This window comes from Arachis ipaensis, chromosome B10, assembly GCF_059453495.1.
Source record: "Arachis ipaensis isolate K30076 ecotype BB chromosome B10, ASM5945349v1, whole genome shotgun sequence".
In the NCBI taxonomy this organism is placed as follows: domain Eukaryota; kingdom Viridiplantae; phylum Streptophyta; class Magnoliopsida; order Fabales; family Fabaceae; genus Arachis; species Arachis ipaensis.
The window spans coordinates 39,243,669-39,250,845 of record NC_142435.1 but is presented as its reverse complement, the minus strand read 5'-3'; positions in this window follow the sequence as shown (position 1 = coordinate 39,250,845).

Genomic DNA, 7,177 nt, shown 5'->3' with positions numbered 1-7,177 from the left:
AGAGTCGCACAACCTATCCAGATTAGTGCCAATTTTCTTATCTTTTCTCTTCTAATCCTAATTTCTTCCTTCTCTCTCCTTTCTCACTTTCTTTTTCTTCTTCTCATCCTTTTTCCCTCTCATTTTATTTTATTTAATTTATTTGCATACTTTCATTCATTTCATATTTTATTTTTCTAAAGTTATTATTGGTGTTCAAATATTCTTATTCAACTGTTTCATCTTTTCTGGTATTTTCTTGGTGCTTAGTGACTTGTTTAATTCTGATTGGGTAATATTATTTAAATCAATGTTAATTTTTATAATACTGATAGTCCTTTTGCATTGACATGAACTCACATTGTCTTTCATTACCCACTCTCTTCCCCATTGTTGCAAATTTTGCACCACTGGCATGCCATGGATTCTATTGTTTTCTCACTTACATGTTGAAGCTTCCATGTAAATGAGACCCTTATCATTTTGGCATTAACCCACCCATACTTAATTTTTATTTTCTATCTTTATTTTTGGGTTACTTTTTCTTTTTCCTCTTCTTTCAGGATGGCCACCCGGAAGGGAAGCGGAAAACGTTTACATGGGGAGACAAGACAAGTCCATCTGCACAATCCTTGAAGAAGAGCATCAGTTGGAACAAACCCGTCCACCTGCACATCTCAGCATGCACCGAGGACGGTGCAATCTTTAAGTGTGGGGAGGTCGATACTGATCTCCATGGGTTAGTTATTTCTTGACTCAAACACCAATGTTTTATTTTTTTCTTGTTAGTTGTTGCATTTGCATATTTAATTGCATGTTTATTTGATTTTATGCATTTAGTTACTACTTGGTTGAAGTAATATTTTCTTTTTTAAGAAATTTTTATAATATTTCACTAATTTAAATTGAAAAAAAAAATTTATGTTAAACTTGTTTGGAAGTTGTATTTGGAACATGGTTTTTGAGCTAAAGAACACACAACCTGTGAGATTTTGAGCTTATTTATATGGTTACATTATTTAACCATAAATATTTTATTCCTGTGTGTTTCCTTCTCTATGATTGTAATCTATTTTTTTGTTCCATTCTATATGTCCAATATTTAGTGTATTTACATGCTTGCATATGATTGAGGCCATTGTTTGATTTTAGCTCACTTATCCTAAAATTAACCTACCTTATACATCACCCTTGTTAGCCCCCTTGAGCTTTTAAATCCCTTCTGTTTTATAACCACATTACTAGCCTTAAGCAGAAAAATAAAATAAGAATCCCAAGTTGAATCCTTGGTTAGCTTAAGATAGATATTGTGTAAAATTTAAGTGTGGGAAATTTTATGGGAACATGGGATGATATGAAAAAGTAGGGAATTAAATTGAATAAGTTATTTGAAAATTTTGGGAAGCATGCTCATGTGAAATCAAAATAATTAAATTACCATGTGCATTGAAGAAAAATATATTAAGTAATTAAATAAGGGGATAAAAAAAAAAGAGAAAAATGAAAAAAATACCCCAAATGCAAAATAAAAAAAAATATCAATGCACATGGGACAAAATTCAAAAATAAGTTTGATACATGAGCATGTGATACAAAAGTGGGAAAATTTTGGGTAGCTAGGTAAAGTATTTTTAAATTATATAAAGTATGTATATGTTAGGTGAGATCTTAGACTAATCAAGGATTCACTTTGTTAGCTCACTTAGCCTTATATATATATATACCCTCACCCTTACCTTAGCCCCATTACAACCTTGAAAAGACCTCATGATGTTTGCATTGGTACATTAAATTTTTGTTGATTGGTTAGATGAAGAACAAGGTTTAGAAAGCATGACTAGAGAAGAGTAGAGTGAATAACCCTATACACTTGAGAGATTAGAGTGATATACACTTCCAGTGAGGGTTCAACGCTTAAATTCTATGTTCCCTACTTTCATGAGCTGTCTTCTTACAAGTTCACTTGCTTTTTATTGTCTGATTTGAATTAGTGAAAATTGGTTTGTATTTGTCTTGGAGAACTTATTTACTCTTAACCAAGTAAGTAAAAGCATTTAGCATGTAGTTGCATTCATAGGTTGCATTTCATACCATTCCTCTTCATCTTTATAGCTTCTCTTGAGCTTAGCATGAGGACATGCTAGTGTTTAAGTGTGGGGAGGTTGATAAACCACTATTTTATGGTTTATCTTGTGCTCAATTGAGTGATTTTTATTAACTCTTTACCCACTTATTCATACTATTTGCATGGTTTTATATTTCCTTCCTAATTATGTGCTTTGATTGAAAACATGCTTCTTTGATCTTGTATTTGCTTATTATTAATCCTCTCTTATTACCATTAGATGCCTTGATATGTGTGTTAAATGTTTTCAGATATTATAAGGCAGGAATGGCTTGGAGGATGGGAAGAAAGCATGCAAAAGTGGAAGGAATGCAAGAAGTTGGAGAAATTGCTAAGCTGTCCAACATGACCTCTCTACACTCAAACGGCTATAACTTTAGCTACAGAGGTTCAAACGACGCGGTTCCAGTTGCGTTGGAAAGCTAACATCCGGGGTTTCCATTTGATATATATGATATAGTTTCCTTGACACTAGGCGACGCGATCACGTGATCCATGCGGCCGCGTTGCAGTGACGAAAAACCAGCGTGACAAAATCCGAAACCAGCGAATTCTGGACTGTTTTTGACCCAGTTTGCGGCCCAGAAAATACAGATTAGAGGCTATAAAGTGGGGGAATGCATCCATTTATGGGAGGCTCTCAAATTCATAATTTTAGAAGTAGATGTGTGATGAGCGGATATTTTATACGCTTTTTAGGGATAATTTCATATAGTTTTGAGTATGTTTTAGTTAGTTTTTAGTCTATTTCCAGTAGTTTTTAGGAAAAATTCATATTTCTGGACTTTACTATGAGTTGTGTGTTTTTCTGTAATTTCAAGTATTTTTCTGGCTGAAATTGAAGGAGCTGAGCAAAAATCTGATTCAGGCTGAAAAAGGACTGCTGATGCTGTTGGATTCTGACCTCCCTGCACTCAAAGTGGATTTTCTGGAGCTACAGAACTCAAAATGGCGTGCTTCCAATTGCGTTGGGAAGTAGACATCCAGGGCTTTCCAGAAATATATAATAGTTCATACTTTGCACAAGAATTGACGACGTAAACTGGCGTTCAACGCCAGCCTTCTGCCCAAATCTGGCGTCCAGCGCCAGAAAAGGATAAAAAACTGGAGTTGAACGCCCAAACTGGCACAAAAACTGGCGTTCAACTCCACAAATGGCCTCTGCACGTGAATTGCTTAAAGTCTCAGCCCCAGCACACACCAAGTGGGCCCCAGCACACCAAGTGGGCCCCAGAAGTAGATCTCTGCATCATCCATCATAGTCCACTCATATTTTGTAACCCTAGGCTACTGGTTTAGTATTTAAACAACTTTTAGAGACTTATTTTGTATCTCATGACATTTCAGATCTAAACTTGGTATTCTCTGACGGCATGAGTCTCTAAACCCCATTGTTGGGGGTGAGGAGCTCTGCTGTGTCTCAATGAATTAATGCAAGTATTTCTGTTTTCCATTCAAACACGCTTGTTCCTATCTAAGATGTTCATTCGCACTTAACTGTGATGAAGGTGATGATCTGTGACATTCATCACCTTCCTCAACCCATGAACGTGTGCCTGACAACCACCTCCGTTCTATATCCGATTGAATGAGTGTCTCTTAGATTCTTTAATCAGAATCTCCGTGGTATAAGCTAGAACTGATGGCGGCATTCATGAGAATCCGGAAAGTCTAAGCCTTGTCTGTGGCATTCCGAGTAGGATTCAAGGATTGAATGACTGTGACGAGCTTCAAACTCCTGAAGGCTGGGCGTTAGTGACAGATGCAAAAGGATAGTAAATCCTATTCCAACCAGATCGAGAACCAACCGGTGATTAGCCGTGCTGTGACAGAGCGCGTGAGCGTAGTTTTCACTGGAAGGATGGAAGGTAGCCATTGACAACGGTGATCCACCAACACACAGCTTGCCATAGGAGGACGTGCGTGCGTGAATCAGAAGACAGAGGAAAGCAGAGATTCAAAAGACAAAGCATCTCCAAAACTCCAACATATTCTCCATTACTACACAACAAGTAACTTTTAATTTATGCTCTACTGGTTATTCATAATTCAACTGATAAACATAATTGACTTCCTGACTAAGATTTACAAGATAACCATAGATTGCTTCAAACCAACAATCTCTGTGGGATTCGACCCTTACTCACGTAAGGTATTACTTGGACGACCCAGTGCACTTGCTGGTTAGTGGTACGAGTTGTGAAAAGTGTGATTCGCAACTTCGTACACCAAGTTTTTGGCGCCGTTGCCGGGGATTGTTCGTGTTTGAACAACTGACGGATTATTTTGTTGCTTAGATTAGGAAAAATCTTTCCTTTTTTTTTTAGAGTCTTTTATTATTTATCCCTTGTTAAAACACTTTAAATTTATAGCTCAGTTAATTAGAACGTGGTGTTTATGTTCATGATAATTGGCTATCATATTTTTAAAAACCTTTTTCAAAAATAATTTTTCTATTAAATCCTGTGCCAAACTTTAAGTTTGGTGTTTTCAAAAATAATCTTTCTTAAAATTTTTGAAGGTCCCATAACTCATTTGGCTAGAACATTAATTTGATTGGGTTAGACTCTTTTATGCTCTTTTCAAAACCTTCTTTTTCAAAAATATTTTTTTTCTCTTAAATCTTGTGCCAAACTTTAAGTTTGGTGTTTTCTTGTTGATTTCCCTTTGATTTTCGAAAATTTTGGTTTGGTTTTCTAAAAATTTTAAGTTTGGTGTTCTTCCTTCATGTTCTTGTGTTCTTGTGAATCTTCAAAGTGTTCTTAAGTTTCCTTGTGTCTTGATCTTAAAATTTTTAAGTTTGGTGTTCCTTGGTGTTTTCCCCCCAAAATTTCAAAAACAAGGAGCATTAGATCTAAAAATTTTAAATCTTGTACTATCTTATTGTTTTTCTCTCTCCTCACTAAATTCAAAAATATCTTTTCAAAATATCTCTTCTAACTTCCTAACCTCTTATCTTTTCAAAATTTGTTTCAACTAACTAACTAACTTTTTGTTTGTTTCTTAACTTTTTCAAAACTACCTAACTAACTCTCTCTCTCTAATTTTCGAAAATATCTTCCCTTTTTTTTTCAAAAATTTCGTTTTTTTTTAACTAATTAATTTCTATTTTTTTTACGAAAAAAAAAATTATTTCAAAATTCAAATTCTTTTTAGTTATTTTATTTTATTTAAGTATTTACTTCTTATAAAATAAAATAAATAAAAAGGTAAATCAGTCCAAGTTATATCCATAGATCCATCATGGACATAAGTGGAGATGGACAGTCCAGGAGGACTTTGGGGTCATATTCTAACCCCTCTACTGCTTCGTATGGGAGTAGCATATGCATACCCTCCATTGGAGTTAGTAGCTTTGAGTTGAATCCTCAGCTCATTATCATGGTGCAGCAAAGTTGCCAGTATTCCGGTCTTCCACAGGAAGAACCTACAGAGTTTCTGGCACAATTTTTACAAATTGCTGACACAGTACATGATAAGGAAATAGATCAGGATGTCTACAGACTATTACTGTTTCCATTTGCTGTAAAAGATCAAGCTAAAAGGTGGTTAAATAACCAACCTAAGGCCAGCATAAGAACATGGAAACAGCTGACAGAAAAATTCCTGAATCAATATTTCCCTCTAAAAAGGATGACACAGCTAAGGCTGGACATCCAAGGCTTTAAACAAGGAGATAATGAATCTCTTTATGATGCCTGGGAGAGATACAGAGAGATGCTACGAAAATGCCCCTCTGAAATGTTTTCAGAGTGGGTTCAGTTAGACATCTTCTACTATGGGCTTGCAGAAGGAGCTCATATGTCTTTAGATTACTCAGCTGGTGGATCTATCCATATGAGAAAGACAATTGAAGAAGCTCAAGAGCTCATTGATACAGTTGCCAGGAATCAACATCTGTATCTAAGCAGCAACCCTTCCATGAATGAAGAGGTTAAAACAGTAACTGCTGAATTCAGTACTGTAAAACAAGCTGCTGAATTCAATCAGCAATTAGATTTTCTAACAAAGCAGCTAGCTGAATTCAAAGACAGGTTACAGGAGACAAGGATAGCTAATATACATATGGAAGAACAGTTTAAGCAAACAAAGCAGCAGCTATCAAAGCAAATAGCAGAAGAATGCCAAGCAGTTCAATTAAGAAGTGGGAAAACATTAAATACCCCACCTCAAGGCATCAAAAATTCAAGAAATGAGCAACCCACCAAAGATTACCCTGAGGACAGTAAGAGCCCAGGGAAAAATAATTCTGGCACTAAAACGCCAGAAAATGGGTGGAAGGCTGGCGCTGAACGCCCAAACCATGCCCAAAACTGGCGTTCAGCGCCAGAAACAAGGCATGATTGGCGTTCAACGCCAGAAATGGGCAAGAATCTGGCGTTGAACGCCCAACAGGGGCACATTTCTGGCGTTCAGGCGCCAGGAACAGACAATGAGTTGGCGTCTAACGTCACTCCAGCTTCTAACTCTGGTACGCAATTGCCAGAGAGGGATCAGACACACATAAGTGCTGATAACAACCCCTCTAAAAAGGCTTCTTTAACCACTAAGGTTGAAGAATATAAAGCCAAGATACCTTATCCTCAAAAACTCCGGAAAGAGGAGCAGGATAAGCAATTTGCTCGCTTTGCAGATTATCTAAGGACTCTTGAAATAAAGATTCCATTTGCAGAGGCACTTGAGCAAATACCTTCTTATGCCAAGTTCATGAAAGAGATCTTGAGTCATAAAAAGGAGTGGAGAGAAACAGAAAGAGTTCTCCTCACCGAAGAATGCAGTGCAGTCATTCTGAAAAGCTTTCCTGAAAAGCTTAAAGACCCTGGGAGTTTTCTGATACCATGCATATTAGAAGGTGACTGCACCAAGACAGCTTTATGCGATCTTGGGGCAAGCATCAACCTGATACCTGCATCCACTATCAGGAAGCTTGGCTTAACTGAAGAAGTTAAACCAACCCGGATATGTCTCCAACTTGCTGATGGTTCCACTAAATACCCATCAGGCGTGATTGAGGACATGATTGTCAGAGTTGGGCCATTCGCCTTTCCCACTGACTTTGTTGTGCTGGAAATG